Source organism: Lagopus muta, chromosome 8 (genome assembly GCF_023343835.1).
Source record: "Lagopus muta isolate bLagMut1 chromosome 8, bLagMut1 primary, whole genome shotgun sequence".
NCBI classification, from domain to species: Eukaryota; Metazoa; Chordata; class Aves; order Galliformes; family Phasianidae; genus Lagopus; species Lagopus muta.
Window position 1 is genome coordinate 11722874 of NC_064440.1, and position 22277 is coordinate 11745150.

Consider the following 22277-nt stretch of genomic DNA (forward strand, 5'->3'; position numbering starts at 1 on the left):
CAGCAGAATAATTATGATGGAGAGTAAATGAAGAGCTAGATAACTTTTGTTTTCTAAAAGCTTGTGCACAGTAGATGAACTTCATATAACTCCTGGAAAAGAGTCCCTGCTTATTACTGAAGCCATTTAATCTTTTCTATATTTGCCACTGACATTTTACACCACTGTCCCACTTGATCTCAGGAAGCTTGTTTCTTCTAATGCTGCTAGGAGATGATTTTACCAATAGGAAGCAAAGAGGTAACTCTTATAATAATGAGGGACTTTTCTGAGATGCTTAATATGAGAAATATGCCTTTTATTTTTCTTAAATCATAATTTTCCCTTTAAAAAAAACAATAAACAAAACAAAATGGTGCAGAAGAGTCCCATTATTGATCTGGAAACCAAAAGAGTTAGTTTCTAGTCACTATAATTGACAAAAGCTTCTACAGCTCATTAACTGCAAGACTATGTGGCACGATTCATTAAAATTCTGTTTCACTGAATGCATTTGTAAACACCTTCTGAGAAGTTTATCATTCTTTGCATAATGCTGAGCTTTCTTTCTGCAGATGCATTTCTCTGTTGCTCTTTACTGATATAAGAGTCCCCAAATAAGTTATGGTAGGAAAGTGTTATCTTCTCACAGCAAAGGAAAAAAAGAATTGTGTTGACTCTGAAGCATAGCAGATATTAATTGGATGCTGCTACACTATTTTCTTAAGTCCACTTTATTTATTAAACCTCTCATTCCATTAATTTGGTGAGTTTGCAAGAAGAGCTTTGATTTTAGTACAAGCGTGAAACAAAATTTACAGGACAAGACATCCCCATTTTTATTCCCATCTCTGCAGCAGGGGAAGACATCACTGAAATCCAACTGCAGAATCACAAATAATCTTTTCTCCCCTTTTGTCAACTAGATTTCAATTTTTTTTAATTTTTTTTTTTTTTTTTGCACCTAGAAACATGTATAGAGGAGAATATCTAACCTGTTCCTTGAGCTCTATGAGTAATCAAGCCGTGTGCTCACTGTACAAGTTAGGCAACTTCTTAAAAAAGGATGAGAGATATAACAGAGTGTGTGAGTACAGGATACTGAAGAGCAGACATTCTCATTTTAACTTCAGGGACCTCCAATTACTGCTGCTGCATACGTACCACATTTATTCATAATTACAGCCTAAATTTTAGAGATATGAGCAGAACAGATGCTTAGATACCTGCTATGAATAGATGTGGTCTGTCAAAGCATGAGGTAGACAAGCTTCCAGCAGAAAAAGATGAGAATTGGTATTTTGTGCAAATTATAATGTCAACAGAACACATACTGCATGTAGGCTTCGTTTGACAAAGAGAGCATGCCTATAACACTTCATCTCTATTTTGTATCTTTAGAAAATCAGCAGTGTCAAGTGGGAATTCATTAAAATTCCCAGGTCACCATGATCAGCAGAGTCAATGGGAATTGGGAATTCCATTTATCAAACACCAATGGATAAAGATACTCTAAACTTCACTGATTGTTTCTGAAATCACCATCTACTTTTTGGGTAGATAAAGCTACAGCTATGGAGATTCTCTCAAGTCTGATCACCCTGGTGAGTTTTCAGTCACTTCTATCTGTGCATGCCTGGATGCTTCTGCTGTCATTGCTTCTTACCCCTTGTAAGATAAGGTTTTCTCCCATATGAGAAACTCGATTCACCAAGTTTTTTTGTCCATTATCATGGGAGTAGAACCTCACTGAATTTATGGACTCCAAATGGGCTAAACAGTAAGGAAACAAGTCTAATGTAGTGGATGTGACAATGGACTTGTGTCATTTTGTCAGAGTTACTGATGCAACTACTCTAAGTCACCAGAATCCAAGACAGTACCTGCTATCTGTGTGTATTCCCACTGCAGGTGCCTTTATGGGGCTTTATGACAGTTCTATATTAGCAGTTTTATTGTTTTATTGTTGTCAGCCTTGCTGACAAGGCTAATTTAGCTAACAGATATTAGAATTATCCTTTTCTTATATACCTAGAGGATTTCTTTGAGTCAATATGTGAAAACATACAATTGCAATGTTTCCTCCACTCAGATGTGCACCAGGATACCTACTGAGATACAAATGCCTTATTTTTTGTTGTGGAGAGCATTACTACCACACAAGTAAAAATATTTTGGTTTGTTTTTGTGAATAACATGGTGACACGGACTCCTGTGTACAAATTGACTGTGGACAATTCTTTTAATTTCATGACAATTTTTTATTTTTCCTAAGACAAATATGTACTTTTCTCTGTAATCTTAGCAAAGATCACCCTTCTTTTATACATTCATTATCTTTGAAGAGATTAAACCCGGCTTCCTCTCCCAAGTAACTAGAGATAGGATAAGAGGGAATGGACTTATGTGGCACCAGGGAAGGTTCATGTTGGGTATTAGGAAATTTACTCTCCAAAAGGGTGATGGGGCATTGGAATGGGCTGCCCAAGGAGGTGATGGAAATGATCTTAGAGATCTTTACCAGCCTTAATGATTATGTAATTCTGTATTTATGTGTGTGTGTGAGAATGCATGTCCATACATGCATTTAAGTACACAAACTACATAGATATGTTTGTGTGTGTGCATCTGTAACACATGATCTAACAACTGAATCATTTTAAAAGAAGTTGTGGTGCTCCTGTCTAATTGGTGATCAAATTTTCAAACAGACATCAACGACTTGGCAGAATCCACAGGAATGTCAGAATGTGTGAGCACGCTGCCTAAAAAACTTAAAATGTCTGAGAAGGATGGCAAATCAAAGCACATGAGTGACAAGCTGAAGACAAGTTCATCTCCTGGTCCCTTTTTTTATCTTGGCTGTGTGTTCTTCTTTCATCTTTGTTTCCCTCTTTACACAGGTTGATGCAACTGTTATAATTAACTTGACTGAGTGGGTTTACTGCCAGGAAATTAAAATACTCTGTATTTCTGCAAACTCCTCTTCTAAGGAAAGGATAGGATTTAGGAAGACAAGAATCACTGATGAAGTGCAAAAGCGGCTAAACAGAGAAGAGCTGGACTCTTCTCTTAAGGTCCTCCAAAATAGATTGGACCTTGGAAACAAATACTTCTGCAACTTTTTTCCAGCTCGCTTACCATAGACAGTGAATGATCAGGCAGGAGGAAGGGGGGCTTCTCTGTAAACTAAATCATAGGATAATAAGAGCAGTAGAATCATTAAAGTTGGAAAAGATCTCTAAGATCATCCGGTCCAATCAGCAAGAAGAGAGTGGACATGCCAAAATTTGAAAGTGATGTAGGATGGCAGTGAAAATTGTGTCCAGAAAATGATTTAATTAGCTGATCCCTTTGGCATTGCCTTTTATGATCTCAAGTTACTCTATGCAGCAATAAAGATGAAATTGAAGGAAAACAGGCTTTGAAGTTTCTATATTGATTTCATGTGATAACTCTGTGAAGGTAGGATCTGATACAATCAGAATAACACTGTTTATCTGTCATTCAGTAAAACAGGAGACCTGTGCAGTTAGATTGAGAGCCATAATCAGACCATGTGGGTACAGTTACCTGAAAATTTCCCAGAGGCATGCTACTTTTCTTCAGCTCAGAAGGAGTGTGATGTAACCTGCAAACTAACAGTTACAGCTTTAAAAGATAGATATCCAAAGTTCAAGCCACAAGCCTGGAATATGCAGAGAAGTAATTTGAATTCTGGTTGGGATTTCTGTATGGGGAATATTGGAAAGCTTTTATTAAGTACTGATTCAGAAGAAATACTATAAAACCAAAAGCGTAATGCATCAAGAAGATATCTTCCAATGTAAATATAAAGGCTTTGATTCATACACTTGGAAGAGCCTGAATCTGGCTGATATAGCAGAACAAGAGCATGAAATCTGGACTTTGCATCCCGGGAGAACAGAAACAGAGATTTAGAAGTCACTTTGGGATTTGTCTCCTTTTGTCAGTCCTGAGAAGTTAAAGTATCTGAAGGATTCCAGCATTGAAATGTCTCCTTCCCATTGATATTTTCTTCTTCTCAGTAACAGTGCACACTTGGAATAGCTCAGGCATAATGCCTTCTGGAAAAAAACTTAGGAAACAGTAGAAAAAATGCACACTGCAAAACACCAACATGGCATTTCAAAGTTAAATTGTTTTGAGTGTAAATCTTTCAAGTTTCAAGGAGTGCTTTGTTTCCATTTTGATGAAAGTGAAAATGACAGGAAAAGATTGATTTGTGGGCTGCCTCAAACACATTCCTAAGGTCTCCTTTACCACCTCGGCACTGATAAAAATGAGGAAGCCTGGAGTTATCATTATGAAAATAAAAATACTGTTAATTAAATGCTTATTTTCTCAGATTTCTTGTTTACTGAGAGCTGAAGACATGGTTAACAAAGCAGACTGAAATCTAACTAGCAGGCCATTCAGCTGAGATTTCATGGCTTCCACTTCATTCTGTGCCAATGGTTGGTTGAACCTTAAAAAATACCATGCTTTGTAAAAGCATATCTCAGAGGTAGGACCCTTGATGCCTGTAATTTTTGACTTGTCAAAGTAAATATGGTTTGTATTGTATTTATTTCCTGAATTCTGAGCAGACAACATTCGTTTCTTTGTAAGGGGGATATAAAGCAATTGGCCAGTTGTTTTAGATATGTGTCTTTGGAGAGTAGAAAACTCTTATTTGTAGAGTTCCTCTGTTCCTCTGTGCATAAGTTTTAGGGACTGATTCTCCACTTCAGGTGCACTCTTTTTACTCTTGTGTGTTTCCACTGATGTAGGTGAGGTACTGCTATCAGCATCACCAGATGCTAAATGAGCAGAGAGAATTTTCAATTAGAACAAGCAGGTTTCAAATACATTGCATTTATTTGATTGCATTTTCTTGCTTTCAACAACAAGCTTTGCTTTTCTAACTTGTTCTTCATTTAATATTAAAACAGGCTGGGAATGCATTTAGTTTGATTACAGCATATTGGAAGCTTCAGGAAAAATTCAGAAGCCAGCCAAATGAGCTGAAGCTTTGTGAACTTATCTGCCACCTTCTTAAATTTCCCAAAATCAACTTCCTGCATTCTGGGATCGAAGGTTATGTTGCCACTTGCCACCGCCTTTGTCTGTCTCTCTGTGTGTCTGGTTAAAGTCTTTAGCTGTAGGGCTTTGCAAAATAGATAAGAGTGAGACTTTGGTTTCAGCCAGTATGACACTTCTGCCGCTCTTAACTGAGTCATCTTCTTCTGGGCAAATGATACATTCATGAGTTGGCCATAGGTGTGTCATTTCTTTTCACTTTGACAGCGTGAGCAAGCAAGCCACCCACTTTGTTACTTTAAATAAAGGCTGGGTGTTTCCTAGTATTGTACTTATGCAAGAGAATCGCCTTGGATAAACACTTAGTTTCACCAACTCAGAGTTCTTCAGCTTTATCTCAAATAATTAAAGATTTACCGAGTGGAGATTTTGTATGGAAGTCTTCCTTTTTTCCAGGAAAGAAAACCAGCTATTACACTACAGCGGCTCTTTCCCTTAGTGAATATTAAATAATTTGAAATTGTTCAACTTGCTGTAAAATTCTTAAACAACTCTTAGATCAAAAAAGGTGAGAAAAAGAATCAATATCTCTTCTGCAGGGCAGCAAGTTCAATTTCCAATCCTTCTCTGCTAGTAAAGCTGTGGCAGCTTAGCCCAGGTGCATGATGGCCCAAAGTGGTGTTCACAGCAATGTTTGGTCCACTTTGCTTGCAGATAAGCTCATGCCAGTGTGGCATCCTGCCAGCTATTAAGAGTCTCTGTGAAGACACTGAGTCTTAAAAAAATGCATGGAATTTTTCTGAATCTTCTGGAGTAACTTGTCTGTCCCATAGCTTCTTGATGGGACAAGTCACAAGAGGTACACAAAATGAAATGGTAGAGAGCATGGCATGTAGGCAGGAAAAGTGTTCCCTTATCATACCCTACTTCATTTACAACATGGACAGGTGCTGAGTAGATTATTTATTTAATTTGGCTGCACAGCAGAGACGTTTATAAATCAAGTGGTTTTATAGTCAAGCTGACATTATCATGAGCAAGAACTGTTTGTATCAGTTAGCTTAAGATGCTTGCTTCAAAGTCAACCGTGCATTTAATGCTTAACAACAAAATTAATGAGCAGACACTGGAGGCCTCTGAGAGAACAAGTGGTACTGGTGGAAGTTCTTTCAGAGAAGAATCCCCATAAAACAATACCAAATGACATTCTAACTGAAATAAGAATGGGATCTGAAACCTTGAGAGCTGAAATAGTTTCAGCTTTAAGGTTTAAAACCATAAAATCCTTCATATTGATATCTGGGCCTACGCAGACAAAACTGCCTGGATGAAATACTGTTCTCTGAATGAGAAATTTCAGGGCTGATCCAAACTGGAGAATACAAATTGGTCTTAGTCTGGCATCAAAACAGCCAGGGGAATAACTCTATCCTTCCTTGAACAGAAATATTCCATGCAATTCCTTCATCAGCTGGAAAGGAAGAGGTGAAGCCTAAGTATGTTTCCAAGTGTGATAACAAGGATTGACAACTGATAGTGCACACATCTGCTTTGCTTTCCAGTGGCAAGGCAATGCTCTTTATCCAGTTACCCATTTTGAGGTGTTCCAGCCAAATATTATGGACATAAGTACGGTGTTGCTTACTCTTGGTCTTAGCAAATACTTTGGGGTAAGACCTGGACTAATAGTATTGGTACCACTGTATTACTGCTTTGCTGGGAACTGGCCATATAATTATTATAGATTTCTATTCCTAGAAAAAGATGTAGGTTTTTTTCTTGTGGCAGAGGTATATTAGATCTCATCTCTGCTTCGCCTTATAGACAAAGGTCTATGCTTATCAAAATAATGACTACAAGAGTACAATGGACACTTATGGCTGAGCGTAAAATATGGGTGTTTTTCAGGGAGTTTACTATGGAAACAAAGATTCTTTGTCAGTCTTCAATTCAAGATGTGGAAATATAATGCCCTAGCCCATGCTGAAGACCAGAACCAGCAGAAGTGAATTTATGCCTGCGTTTAGCTGCTCAGTTTGCAGTCTAGTGTCTTAACACAAACTCACGCATTCATCAGCAGGTTAAACTGAGATGCCAGTCTAGAAATGGAAGCAGCTGAAATGCAAACACAAAGTCTCTTCCTGAAAATCCTCTTCCTTCTCTAAGCCCTGCCAAACATTTCATCCATCCATTCAAATTCCCATAGTTTCTTACTGGCTTTCTGATATCGGGGAGGTGGAGTTGTATGCAGTGATAGGCAACTGGACCCCTGTTAAAATACAGATTTCTTTCTTTTGAAGGCTTGGAAAAAATTGCCTTCTTTTTATACCACAGTTCTGTAGAAATCAATCCAAGTGGGGCTCACTAAGTGATAAAATATAAGGAAAATCTTCCTAAGTAATGGGTTTGGATTCTCACTTTCAGCGCTGTGGTTTTATTAAGATGTATTTCCAAGAGAACAAAACCTCTTTGCAGCACAGGAATTCAGTCTGTAAAACTGATTAACCACATTTGTGGGAACTCTTTTCAATGCCAGCTAACTATATAGAACTGAAACATGAAGACCAATTTCTAGGATGCCTTGACCGTGATCAGAATTTCAGTCATCCAGACAGAGGCATCCCAACAAAGATGTTAACCGAATCTGCAGAACATGATGACCTGGAAAAAGCTCTGCTTGATTTTCAGGTGAGGTCATACAATCAAGGAACCATAGAATATCTTGGGTTGGAAGGGTCCACAAGGATCATCAAGCTCCAACCTCCAAGCCACATGCAGGGCCACTAATCTCCATACCTGCTACTAGATCAGGCTGTCCAGGGCCCCATCCTACCTGGTCTCGAACACCTCCAGGGACAGGGCAGCCACAGCCTCTCTGAGCAACCTGTTCTAGCACCTCACCACTGTCTCTGTAAAAAACTTCTCCTTGACATCTAATCTAAACCTTTCCACCTTGAGCTTAAAACCTCCTTTCCCTATCACTGTCTACCCTTGTAAAAAGAGTAAAAAGACTGTCTATTCTCCTTTTTATAATCCTCTTTTAAATACTGGAAGGCTGCAATGAGGTCATCCTGCAGCCTTCTCTTCTTCAGGCTGAACAAGCCTAGTTCCCTCAGCCTGTCTTTCTAGGAGAGGTGCTCCAGTCCTCTAATCTTCTTTGTGGCCCTTCTCTGGACCCTCTCCAACAGCCCCACATCTTTCCTGTATTGGGGCCCCAGACCTGGATGCAGTACTCCAGATGGGGCTTCACAAGGGCAGAGTAGAATGGGACAATCACTTCCTTGTCCCTTCTAGCCACATATCTTTTGATGCAGCCCAGGATACCATTGGTCTTTTGAGCTGCAAGACCAAACTGCTGGCTCATGTTAAGTTTTTCATCCATCAGGACGCCCCAGGTCCTTCTCCACAGGGTTGTGAAATCCAATTTGCTAGTTCTTTCCAATTATATACAGCCTTCTCAGCAAACACTCTTGTGGAATACTGGAGAAGAAAAGAACTGCAGAGACAGAAGGTTCTAGTATCTTTTATAGTATTCTCATCTACTCAATTCTCCATAGCTCCTTGAGCTATCTGATAGAAGAGACCATGTTTTTCCTATCTATCACTAGAGAGCTCAAATTCCACTATAAATTTGCTGTGTTGTAAACCTTTAGCAAACTCTCTCTGATGTATACAATGAAACATATAATGAAAATGAAATGGACAGTAGCCAGCAAGTACAAAAGCAATCTGTCACTGTAAGTCATTTCTACACAATCCTAAAATGTTACACATAAAAGGTGCACTATCAGTCAAAAGCAGAGTAGCCAGAATGTAAAGCAGCCCTAAGCTTCTTTGTAGCATGGGTCTTTAATTAGACTTAACAAATGAATATGACTCTGGAGGAGGAGAATTGGCAGGAGACCATTGCTGACAACGCTCATCACAATGAACAGTGGTGTTTTGCCTCTATAGCACAGATAAAAGTAAACGTGTGTACTTTGTTCCTTGAACAAAATGCAACATGTGTTACACAGACAAAAAAAAAAAAGTCAGTGTCTGGGACTTCCAAGGCTCAGATTCTAGAGGGCACAAGGTATCAGGGACAAGGTTTGTGGGAGAGGATGATCCAACACTTTGCCCCAAGTCTGCTTTTTTAGAATTAGAAAATGCTCTTTCAGAAACCAACAGTACAGAAGAGCCCATTTGCTAAAATGCACAAGATATGTAAAGACATAGGAGACTGGGAAGGATTAATATTAATTCAGCTCCAGTTTTATATTAATGCTGACATTTTCTTCTGAAGATCTCATTCCCTGAAGGAGGGCTGACTTGAACTCAGTGACAGGCTTTGTCTACACTGAGAAGTGAAATAGATTGTGTTTCAAAATGTGCAAGATGTTCACATTATGATGAATCACTTGAGGGCTAAGGCAGATGGCAGTCTGAGCTCCTGGTGCATCAGTCCCTAGGGAACAGGGGGCCTCTGAGCGGCTGGGATGTGAATCAGATCAGAGAAGCAGCATTGCTGCTGTGTGTGGCATTGATGACATCTTGAGTTTCTGCCCTCCCAGCAAGTAAGACTCACTGCAAGAAATCATATCACAGAGGGAATGTAGGGTGTGCAGGGGAAGGGGCTGAGCTGTGAGCTGCAAGCACTTCTGGCATGGCTGCAGGGTTGTGCTCCCCTCCCAGTTTTTCCAGAATCACACAGTGGGTTGATACCACTTAGTGAGCCCATTGCTAATGCAGCACTTGCAATGCTACTATACGTACATTGGAGTGCATGGTGGTGACTGAGGGAGCTGTTCAGGAAAAACAAACCAATCAAACACCCAAAAAACCTCATATCTATATGTATAGATATAGATATACGTGTGTACACTTACACATTTGTAAGCAACCGAGGTTTAGGAAAGACTACGTTACAGTGAATTCATTATGAATTTTATTCATTTATGCACAAGGAAAGGAATGTAGACCCAGTCTCCACCACTGAGGGAATAGCTTTGAGAGCAGGGGGAGGGATGCAGAGAGAGAAGATCATGGAAAAAAAAAAAATCCAATTAGTTTTGAAGATGACATATTGCAAAGTTTTAGAAAAAACATTTCTTAAAAGATAAAATTCTCACTCCCCCCAAAAGATAAAATATAAATTAGGTTTAGTTCTGCAGTTTTGTTGTTTTTTTGAGGGGACATGGTGGAGTCCAATTTCTTCTCTTCTGGCTTCCGAAATGGATTTGGAAGGTGCTAGGGAAATGAAAGAACTTCACGGTTTGTCATGAGTAGAAAATTTATTTCTGTGCTGATGAACCAAGGTCTGCTTGGTTCATCTCACTCCACCCCACCTGAGTGAAGTTATGTCTCTTACTTGGCTCTTCAAAACTTTGGATCCCATTTAAGCACAGACCAAAGGACAAATTTGACTTCAGTGATTCTTGGAACAAATCAGTTGGAAAGCATGATGAACATGTGAAGATATAAAAAACCTAAAAGTAAGTACTGCCTTTTGTGCCTCTTCAAAGTTATACAGGCCTAGAAAGAGGAAGAATTTTTGTTATTACTCTTTTTTACTTTATGTGCACCACCTCAGTTTTCCTGCTGACCATCTGCACCACAGAACTTAATGTCTGCTGTGGGATGTTACAAAGGGCAGGGAGCACCAAGATCTTAAAAATGCAGAAGTTATGGACTGCTGCAGGAACCTGTTTGCAGTTCCAAGTGCAGGCACCATGTATGTAAAGTAGATAGAAAAAGCTGCTACAGAAGTGCTGACAAAGCTGTAAGCCCTGAGGAAAAACTGAACTTAAAGATTTCTGATACGACAATGGAAGAAAAAATTCTCAGCTCTAAATATTCCATGATCAAAGATACATTTGCTTATGTAGATTTATTTTGTCCTCTGCATTAATGCAGCCTGTTCACTGCCTCTGGGTATTGCCCTGTAGAGTCCTGCGGGTTCTCACTGAGGAAATTTGTCTGCACGTAACCTTGAGTTTCTGAGATCCTGGAGGTGCTTTTGGCTCTTGTGTGCTTTGTGTGCTTTCACATGCCTCTTCCTTTCATCACTGAGTTGGCTTGCAGAAAACAGCTGGTTGGAGAGGAGTGTTACACTTTCGTGATCATCTTTGACAGAAGTGAAAACGGTGATTAAAAGCCATTTAAAATGTTTCATCTCTCTCACCAAGTTTTAATGAAAAAAAATCTATAGAAAATCTTCCTCACAAAACTGAAAAGCTGGATGGGAATTGCTTTAGATAGCTGATTTAAAAAGAACTTGTTAAAGGGCAGCCATAGAGGACACAAAGCCAGGATAAAGAGAAACCTCTTACCGCTGTGAGTGGATACTTCAGAGAAAAGATGGTTCAAATCATAAAAAACAGCTTCAGGTCTCATTTTAGAGCCAGTCTTCTTCAGGTGTCCTGGTGAGGCTTTGGAACAGGCTGCCCAGTGAAGTGATGGGTCACCATCCAGAGGTTTACAAGAAATGTGTAGATAACGCTCTAAGTGATAGTGGTATTGTGGTGGTGGGTTGACGGTTGGACTAGATGGTCTTAGTGGTCTTTCCAACCTTTATGATTCTATGATTGTAGGATTGTACGAAATTCACTAAAGAATGAACTTGTTTCTGGCTGCAGAAACATCCTCTTTTGCATCCTAAGGCAAAGCCAAAATTGTAGAATTATACATGATTAGAAAGGGTGCTTACACCCTCAAGATGAAACAAGAGTTGAAAATGGGAGATATCAGAGCAGAGCAAATGATGCTGCCAACTCTTCCACACAGCATAAGGCAAAGGAATTTGGGATGTAGGGTTTACCTCTGTCAGGTATACGGCTGAAGAAGAGGTTTGAAGATTATGAGGGAATTATGGTATTCTACAACTACTGTATTTCTAACAGACATAAAAGAAATAAAATGCCTGTGATGTACAGTCACTCCCTCTCTCCTGTTGCCCAGCAATGAAGCTCAGTGAGAAAATAAGATCTTTCTGTATCATTTGCAGCTACAAAATGAGAAGGTAGATCAGAGTGCATCAAACATTCTTGAAACACAAAGTGTTCCACTGTACACTTCTATAACCAATGGGAGAAAACAAAAAGATAAGAAAAAAGCTCTAATATTTTGTTACTTTTTCCCAATCTGATTAATCCAATTTAGTCTGAGGAACGTAAAGAAAGAAAATAGCAGTTCTTTGTATTCCATTATCACTTTTCATTACGAGTGCCTAATGAATGTTAACGAGTCAATTCTCAGACACCTCTCTGAAGGAAACTATTTTCACACCTGACCTGCCCACACTTAGAAAGGGAGAGCTAAAATGATTAAATAGTATAGGCCTTTTACATTATTCATTTATATACACCTATTATTCATTTTGCAGGCAGTTGAAAAGATTCAGCAATTAAGTCTTTGTTGGAAATGATGAAAACTGAAATCATAGAATCTCAGAATCATTCATGTTGGAAAAGATCTGTAAGATCATCCAGTCCAATTCCAGCCCACCCCCACCATGACCACTGACCTTGTCCCTCAGTGCCACACCTCTGCGGTTCTTGAATGCTTCCCTGGGCAGCCTGTGCCAGTGCCCAACCACTGTTTCAAAGCAGAAATCATGCAAAGTAAGAGAGATTGCTGTCTCTCATTCCTTTAAACACAACAACAAATCTCAGCTAACTGCATTATACTTTCCTCATTCCAGTTCCAGGAAGTGAAAATGGAGTGATTTCTCTTTTAAATGCTACATTCCCTAATCGTGCTATGTTTGACATTGTAGACATTTATAAACTAATATGAGCTGGAAATATTAGTGTTTTAAATATAAACTTTCACTGGAAAGTTGCTAATCTTAGTGTAGCAAATGTTTGGCATAAAATGTTAATTTGTTCTCATGCTTTTTGGGTATTGCTTTTATATTTTTATCTCTCTCTATATATAGATATATACACTTTCAGAATTGGAACATGGAATGACATCTGACTGAATGCATCTCTCTTGCTTTATATTAATCTCTCAGTTAATATAAGAATGCATAAGATAACCACTCTGTCTTGAATTAATAATAGAAATAGTACAGACAGATAAAGAAATTTAAACTAATAAAAATAATTAATAACTTCAAAAAACCCATAGTAAACATATTCCATTAATTAGAGGAATATGCCAGGCGTTCTTCTATAGCTACAAAGCTCGGGAGATATAATGTAATTTTGTGCTAGCTCTTCTCGCACTGCTTATTGCTTTAAAGTAACTGTATCACTGAAAGTATTTAAGAGAGCAATTGCTCTTGGGGATGTAAAAATCTTTAGATGTTAGCATCTAAATAAACTGGCAGCCCCATTAAAAGAAAGATAAAGGCACATTATCAGACAAGTGGTAATTAGAGTACTGATTCTTTCTGCAGGAACAATATCCCCCAAAAGTATTAATCAGTGATTAATATCACCTGAGATTCAGCTGAGCTGATATTAAAATTAAGTTCTCAAGTTCATGCTTTATGATATATATTTTGCCAGTTAAAGAGCTTAGACTGGTAAAAGAATTTATGGGCAGACAGCATAATGATTTTGCACCAGTGAAATGTGATGTTATATATTTTAAACCACTGGGCTACATTTTACTGCTTTTCTCATTAGAGAATTAGCATAAAACAGTTCTAGGGTCCAGAAAGATTATTAAGCCTCATTTTGCTTTTTAGCTGCAGACACAGAAAACAGAGCAAGTTCACAAGGATGCAGTGAGATGGGGAGTTTCACCATCTACTTCTCCACATTGACACAGGCACGCAGTGAGCAGCGCTCCAGCTGCAGGAGCAGTAAATATATTCTGAATGGCTGGAAGCTATCTTTGAAGTCAGTCTTCTTGCTTATTTTGTATTATGTGTTAAAATGTTTTGATTGAGATTTTCTGTTTTATCTTGGCAAAATCACTAAGCGTAGAAGTGCTCTCTTTTGGAAAACTAAAATGATTTTATTTGCATGAGTCACACAGCTTTGGGTTCTCCAAACTCATAAAACAATTGCTGAAGACTAGGGGTAGCATGAGAAAATTATCTAAGCTGGCAGTGAGGTCTTGTGCTGACTGTTATGTTTTCATGGTGCTGGTTACTGTTAGCAATAGGTGAACATTTAATCAGTTTGAGCATCCCATGCTTTCCTCAGGGAAAACAACCACACAAAGCATCATAAACCGATCACACAAAGCATCTGATGTGCTCTCTGCTGATTTCTGCAGGGATCTCCTGTGTTCCCTGAGCAGTTTGAGCAGCCAGCCTCTAGCAGCTTTTGGGCGTCCTTCCTGTGGCCTTGCCTGGAGCCAGGTGGAAGGAGGAACATGAAAACAAACACCAGGCAGGCCAGAAACACCCAATTGCTGTATGCTGGCACTTGCTGGAGTCAGCTCTGGACTACAGGCTGCAGAGAAAGCAACTATTTGGCTCCACGGCTGGGCTAATTTCATCCATATTTTCCTTCAGCTCTGCCACTACTATGACAATGGCCCCTGGCTGCCTTATCTCCAGGCTCTGATCCAGGAACCATTAGTCTGTTTGGGACACAGGCTGTCTGCAGAGCTTGAGGGCACAGCAAACTCAAGATCACGGTGCTGTCCAACCAATGACATTCAATGGAAATCCACGCTCTGCTTTTGTGGATTATTTTGTTGTGTTAACAGGCTTGAAGCAATCTCTCACAGTAAATCTGTAGCTTTGTGCGTTAATTTTGTCTGGCAATCCTTGAAGCCTGATCAGCCAAAGGAATTCTGAGTCAGTTCAGCTGATCTCTGAATCTCTCCTGTTGGGCAGTAGTTGCTGTTCACAGGAAGCATTGCAACAATACAATTGCAAAGGCTGTCCCAGCTCTATACTAAAAGAGAAAGAGACCAGCTAAATTGTAAGTGGACCCTAATTTGTGACTAATAAAACAGAGTGTTTGTATACTGCTCCTCCCAGGGAGGTGGTAGAGCCATGGTCCCTGGAGGTTTTCAAGAAATAGATGTGGCACTGAGGGACGTGGTTAGTGGGCAGGTGGAGATGGGTTGCAGTTGGACTGGATCATCTTAGAGGTCTTTCCAACCTTAACAATTCTATAAATTCTAGTTCATAGTGAGGACGTTACATGTGAGTGTATTTGTTGTCCTTGTTACTGAAGAGCAGCCCATCATGGCCAGTGTGGTACAGAAAGACTTTGTCACCTTGCACAGAGATCTTGTCCAAGAAAAAGCACTGCTGGCTTTGCACACATACCCCTTCCTCTTTTTGGCACTTCAGAGTTCCTAAAACAGACAGAATGCTTCAAGAGAGCAGCGGGCCATGCATACAGATGGGTAGGAGGATCAACATGCCAGGCAAATGGGATGTGCTTCAGTGTTTGAGTACCTGGCCTGAATATTCACCCAGGAAAGCAATACGGCCATTTGGGCTGGATGCCTGCATGCAAAATTAAAGGGATGCCCTATTGCCTCACCACAGCAACATGGACTGGGATGAATTAGGCATTTAGCATTTATGTGGTGTTTATATGGTCAAAGCACCATCCCGACATTACCTAATTAAACAGTACAACACCCTACAGAGAGAAGTGTTTCCTCCACTCCACTGATGGGGAAACAGATGGGAAAAAATGTGTGTTTTGGCCCTAAGTGGCAGAATTAGGATTGTGCCAGCATCTCCTAGTTCCCTGCCCTCTGCTTATTTCTTTATGCTCATCTATGTGAGAGGCAGCATGCACCAGTCTGTCATTGCTGAAGGGTAAATCTGGTTTCCAGGGACACGCTGATTTCCATTGCCTGTAAGAAACTTTTATTGACCTCAGCAAAAGACCTGTTTCCTCTGACCATATCATCATCCATGCTGTGGTGCTTTGCAGCTGATGACCACACAACAGAAGCATTGATTTTCATCCATGCTCAGTGTATAGAAAAGGCTAAAACACAAGTACAGAGGCTATATAGACTCCTTCTACAACCCTTAGCGAAAGTGGCTTCATGCCTCTAGTATGTCCCCACTTTGGCAGTGTTTTGTAAGCCAGCAGTCCTTAAGAAGCAATCATTGAGGGAAGCATCCATTCCTCTGGTATTTCATTCTGTCAGCACAAGAAGGCAATTGTGGGAGAAAAAGGGCACAAATTTTCTATTAACTTCTCCTTCCACCCACAGACTCCTTCCTGTGGAGTAAATGAACAAGAGTGGCCCTTAATGAGGGAGATAATGATCAATATTTAGTTAGGAGTTTTAATGAGTATTGTATTTGCTGTATACATTTATAAAGGCACTTTGGTCCAAGTATTTAACTTATCACTTTTAATACAGCAGGAATAAAAAAGCCTCCTCGGAATGTGTTCTTTTCTGTAACAGGGAAAGTATAATGTTCTTTGCTCTCACACTGCTTCATTTTCCAACATGGCACATGTAAACAAATTTAGCAATAAATTATGTATAGGTATAATACCAACAAATACTTCAGGAAACTAAATGGCAAGTTTGTTCCAAGAATACGAATTATAAATAATTGCTTTACTTGCATCAACTAGCTTGAATATATACTTAAAATGCTCATCACTCCGCACCTTTTGGAATCAATGGCAAAATTCTCTACACTGTCAATAGAGCTAAGATTTTATCCATGGATAGATTAAATTAGCCATCATTTAATTCTGCCTTTGCATGAATTAATAGTAATTGATTTTTCCTAAAATTCTTTTCACTGATTCACTGTCACTGTGATGTACATCTTATGCTGACAAGAAATCATTCAGTACCTCTAACTGAATATGACTTGTAACCTCTCAGTGTTTCATAATGCAAGTCCCTAAACTATAAAAGACTTTAAAATTTTTTTTTTCTTCAGAGAGCCCACAGTCACCAGAACATTTCAGTAAAAATAAGCCTTATTTCCTATGAGAAACTACTTATTCCTTCTCTCCTTCACTTAAGGATGGGCTATAGAGGCATCCCCAAGTGCTGCTGTTGCAGAATGTGTCTCTAATGAGAATTTCTATGCTGTCTCCCATTCTGACTGCCCCTTGCTCAGCAGGCTGCCATTCACAGCCCCACACATGCCCTGGCAATGGAGAACAGCCTGTGATTCATCTTCTGCTGTTAGTGTAATCTTCAAGCAATAAACTCCCCACTGCTCAATTTCAGCAGCCGCGTGTTAGCAGAGCAGACAGCCTGTGGTCCAGGTTTTATTTCACCGTTACAACACACAGGTAGTGTGGTGCTGTCAAAAAAGCATGGCCTATTCAAAATCTTTTTCTTCCCCCAAACAGAACTTTCCTTTCAATTCAGGTACACAGCTCACTGACCCACCGTTGCTGGTGAGTGACAACAATGTATATTTTCTTCTTATATGACAACCTCCTAACCAGGGAAGAAGAGTCCATCTCAGCTCACTGAATAATTGTAATTTCTTAGGTGTGAATAAACCACCAGCAACACCTTTTCTAGAAAATGAAAGAATGAATGCACGGCTTAAAAAAAAGAAGATTATGTTGCTTCAGTAAATGCTGCTGGGAAAGACATTTTTTTTCAAGCCCACAATTTTCTTCATGTATACTTGGAAAAGTTAGTAGTGAGATGTATAGGGACTGCTGTTGCAAACTCCCTTTGTGGCACACTGAACATAAAATGGACATGATGACTGTCTACAAAATGAGGCAAAGCCCTGAGTTTCAGCATGAACGATGACCACAAAAACACATTTGTCCATCTAAAGTATAGAGGCAATTTATGAATCGGTGTACAGTTTGAAGATAAACAGTCTCAGCAATGAGATGTAGTGGATGTCTCATCCTTGGCGATATTCAAGGACAGGCTGGATGGGGCTCTGAGCACCTTGATCAAACTGTAGGTACCCCTGTTCACTGCAGGGGAGTTGGACCAGATGATTCTTAAGGGTGCCTTCCAACTCAAAACTATTCTATGGTAACAGCCCAGCACAACAGTTCTTCCACAGGTAGTAGTGAGTGATGATATCTGAATGCAGATCTTTTTGTTTTATATTCTCTGCTTTTGAGGCAATGGGGAGGTGGAAGAGGAGGGGGTAACAGCAGTACAATCTTCATCCAGCAGCTGTCACTTTCTGAAGGCTTTGGCTTCATCCCAGCAGTGACTAGAGCTGCCTTTCACAGCGGAAGTGAACAACCCATACCAAGAATGGAGTTTTGCTGTTGTGTGTTGTCACAGCCTCAAGGGCAAAAATAAAGGGGTGGGTTAATAGCAAAATTAATCAGATTATCCAGGCCAAAGCAAATTGCAAACCAACTGGCACATTTTCTATGCAAAACATTTGAAATCTCTAGATTTACATGCTTGTTTTTGCAGCTTGCTTCGGTAGTTGATGACTACACCCAACCTAAATCAAATATTTATTGTAATCTCGTTTTGCAAATGATTTTGCACTGATAAAATGTTATAAACAAAAAATAAAAAAAAAATTAAAAAAATTACAATTTGTTGTTGCAACTATACATCAAGAGAAGAGCTACTTACTGATGTCTCCTTCTAGAGCTGCAACACCAATTCAGATATGAAAAAGTAGCAAGTAATTCAAGGTCATTGACAATGCAATTTTTGCACCTTTCAGTTTTCAAATTGCCAAGATTCTTCCTCCTCTGAACGAACCATAAATAGACAGACATTAAGATTAGAGGAGAATATAACTTTTATTTCTTTATTTATTTACTTTGCCAGAGGTGCAATAGAGCCTGCTGATCTTTAGTGCCTGTAACATATCTGAACCACACAACATATTTTAAAATGATACTGATTCTTAACATGGAGGCTCGTAGGAAAGGAAAATGTCTCACTTCTGCAGCAATCCTATAATTACTGAAACCGAAGCTAGCACACAGTGCAAAACTTATAGGTCATTTCTTTTTTATGATATCAGAAGCCAAAAGCACTTTGAATATCCAGAATAATCTGAAGTGATTTCATGTGAGTAGGAAGATTACTCTTGTATACGTCCTAATTCTGACAGCTCATCATCAAGAATTACTGAATATATCAGGTCTTAATCTAATGCTAAGAAGAAAATTACAGATTTTTTGACTTGAAATGACTTGAAAATTTGGGTTAATAACATCTCTGTAATTTTTACAGATATTTAGGGATTTTTTTCTTTCTTTCTTTTTTTTTTTTTTTTAATATATCTTTTCATGTACAGCATTGCCAGAATAATTTATTTCCAGCATATCCAAAGGGAATGTTGACCTGCAGATCAGCACTATTTATAGGAACAATGTTAGACTGGAATCAGACAGACAAGGTAGAATGACATCTATCCATGCTATCTCATGTCTTCTCTTAGGATTCTGATGGGAGAGAGGGATCACTCATTTACCTTCCTTTAAAAAAACAAAATACAATGCAATACACACACAGACACACAAAACCACCAAAGAGAAAACCGCACAGACTTGTTGTGGAAGAGCACTTCATGTGAAAGTGAAACAAAGTGTGTTTTTCATTTGCTGCAGGAAAAAATCTTTTAAAGAAAGTGTTTCACAACTGCTCTGACAGAGAAGTAGAGGGAAAGAATATATTTGAATAAAAAATAAGATCACCTGAGAAGCCATAAAAAACTGCTGTTGGACATTGGAGCCTTCAATCTCCTTTTTATCCTGAAATAAGCCCTCAGATTGTCATTTCCAATTCTCCTTCTGAACTCAATACACATTCCCAAAGTGCCAGTTCTGTTTATGTAGGTAGATTCCCCTGAAAACTGTGCCACAACAAAAGCATTTGTTAGAACACTTCAATTGAAAACTACTGATCTGATGGCAAAATACCAAGTTTTCTTTTAAAGAGAGGAACGTAATGGTTAACATGCAATTTTACTTTCAAAATAAATAAGTGAAAAATAAAATTAAAAAGAGACTTTTTCTTGCTGAATTTTAGTCCCACCATATTGAAATTGTGAACTAGGTACTCAAATGACAATGTTCTAGTCGCTATCGTGCTGTTTCACTTCTTTCTGAAGGATAACAGTAAAGCTGAGGCTTTCAGATAACATTTCCATTAACTGTAATCGAGACTAGGAAACTGAGGCAATGGTTGGTAAAGGAAGCAGATGACTTGCTTCAGGGCTTGCTGGTAGCCAGGATATCCAAGCATCTTTTTCGGAGAAAGAGGCATAATTCTTTCTATTGCAGAACAGTTTCATGATCATTTACTTAATATATCTCCAAGACATGCAGCAATCATTGGCTGTAAGGGCATAAATGGGTGTAAATAAGTTACTTATAGTAGCTTTTAAGGTGAGAGATGTTCCATTCAGTCTGTGAGCACTTGGAAATCCTATAGAAACTCTTGAAAAGGATATAATCATTCTTACTTTTCAAATGAAAGAAGGACATGACTCTTTCCTAGGTGACTATTGGAATAATGAGGCAGACAAACTAGTTCAGGAAGGACTCAGAAAACAGTTTCCCTATTTAAACTAAAAGAAAAGTAGGTTTTAGTCCTGAACTGCTCATCAGAAAGCTCTATATGTGTTTAGGATATTTGTAGCCAAGCACAGTACAATTTAATTTCTTTTTGTCATGACAGAGGCAATCAAACAAATGAACTTCTAATCCAAGTTCCAGAACTACACACATAGTATAGGCCCTCCCTCCACTGAAAAATAAACTTCTCCTTGCTCCATTCCTTTCTGTAGGCTCTTTCTTGAATCCTCGCCCAGAAAACTGGCACTGATAAAATATGAGAGAGCACTCATAAGCTTCTATCCTTCCCTCCCACCACCACACTCCCAGCCTACTTAACAGTCCCTACAGTAAGGAATGGATATTCCTTACTACCACCAACCCACTAATTGCTTCTACTATGGTCTTTTACAGCAATTGTTTCACACTTGAGGGCAGTAATGAACTTCTCGCTACATCTGGGCTGATATAATCCCACACTGGCCTCCTGAAGTGAGAAGATGCTATTATCTCAGTTTATAGATGAAGAAAATCTTCAAGTGCTTAAACCTAGATGCCACAAATATGCAGGCATTCTGTGTGTAGCACAAATGCTTGCACTTCAAAAGAGCAAAACTGTTTATGAAAAGTCAGAAGCAACTGAGGAACAAAAGAAAAGATGGCTCTCTTCTCCCTGCTAAGGAGGCTTTTAAAAATCTCTTAAATCCTTCATTCTGGTTGTTCTCATGTTGACTATAAGATAAAGGAATACCGAAAAGGTGCTTGCATTCTCTGCATTTGCAAGAAAGAATTCCTCCTATAGATGAGAAGAGTTTGGTTTTAAATAGGAGAAGCCTTGCAAAAGTTATGAGTAGCCTTAGATATATAGCTGTTTCAGGAGGAACTAGAGTTATGCAAGGTCAGACTTGAATCAGAGTATCCCAATCCCAAACGTTTCTTCTAACAGTAACTTCTTGAATAGTGTTGCAAGAAGACAGAAAACTACCTCACAGAAAGTTGAGTGAGGTAGAGAATTATACACTTCATCCACAGAGAGAAACTAAGCAATCATTTGAAGACTGCTATGTTTCAGACCAATTGACTGAATCAGCACGCTGTTAATATCCAAGAATTTTGGCGGAAGTTCTTATCCCATCTCTCCAGGTGGGTTTTCTGCACCTGGAGCCTGCTTTCTCCTTCCTCTTATTTCTTCAAAAAAGAGTTTATAGTGAAAGACTTATCTGAGATTACGACTTCTTTCTGGAGTATGATTTTTATGGAAGTTAATATTAAAGATGCTTTCCAGGGTGTTTCCTCCAAAAAGATCATTATCTCCTTTACAGGTGATACTTCCATCTTGAAGGTCACCTCTGAGAAGAGCCTGTCAAACACGTCTTCAACCTGAATTCACTTATCCCCAGTTTTAACTCCTCAATAAGCCAAACCAAACCCAAACCCCACTTTGATATATTAACAATTATTAATACGCATCACCAGACACTGCACTGCTTTTCCTTGTAGGTGGGAGACAGAAAAATGCTTATCCTGCTCACCAGGCAGGGCTCCAGAAAGGCTTTCTCCAATCATTCAGCTCCAATGCTTGCTGCTCTATGTCTAGAAAGTTGAGATAGTCTGAAGCACCAAAGAAAATTTTTCCAATTCTTCTCTAATGGTTTTCATTTGAGGTATTTTTAGCAAAAGAAAGAGAAAGTAGCAAGCTGATCTCACGAGGAGTACAATACTTACCATGAGAATTTTTGTAAACTTTCTCCCATGTCATACCAATATTTAATTAAACCTTGGCACACAGGCTTTCACTTTGGCTCAGCTTCAGACTTGAGCTGTAGTTCAGGCATAATATAATTTCCAAGA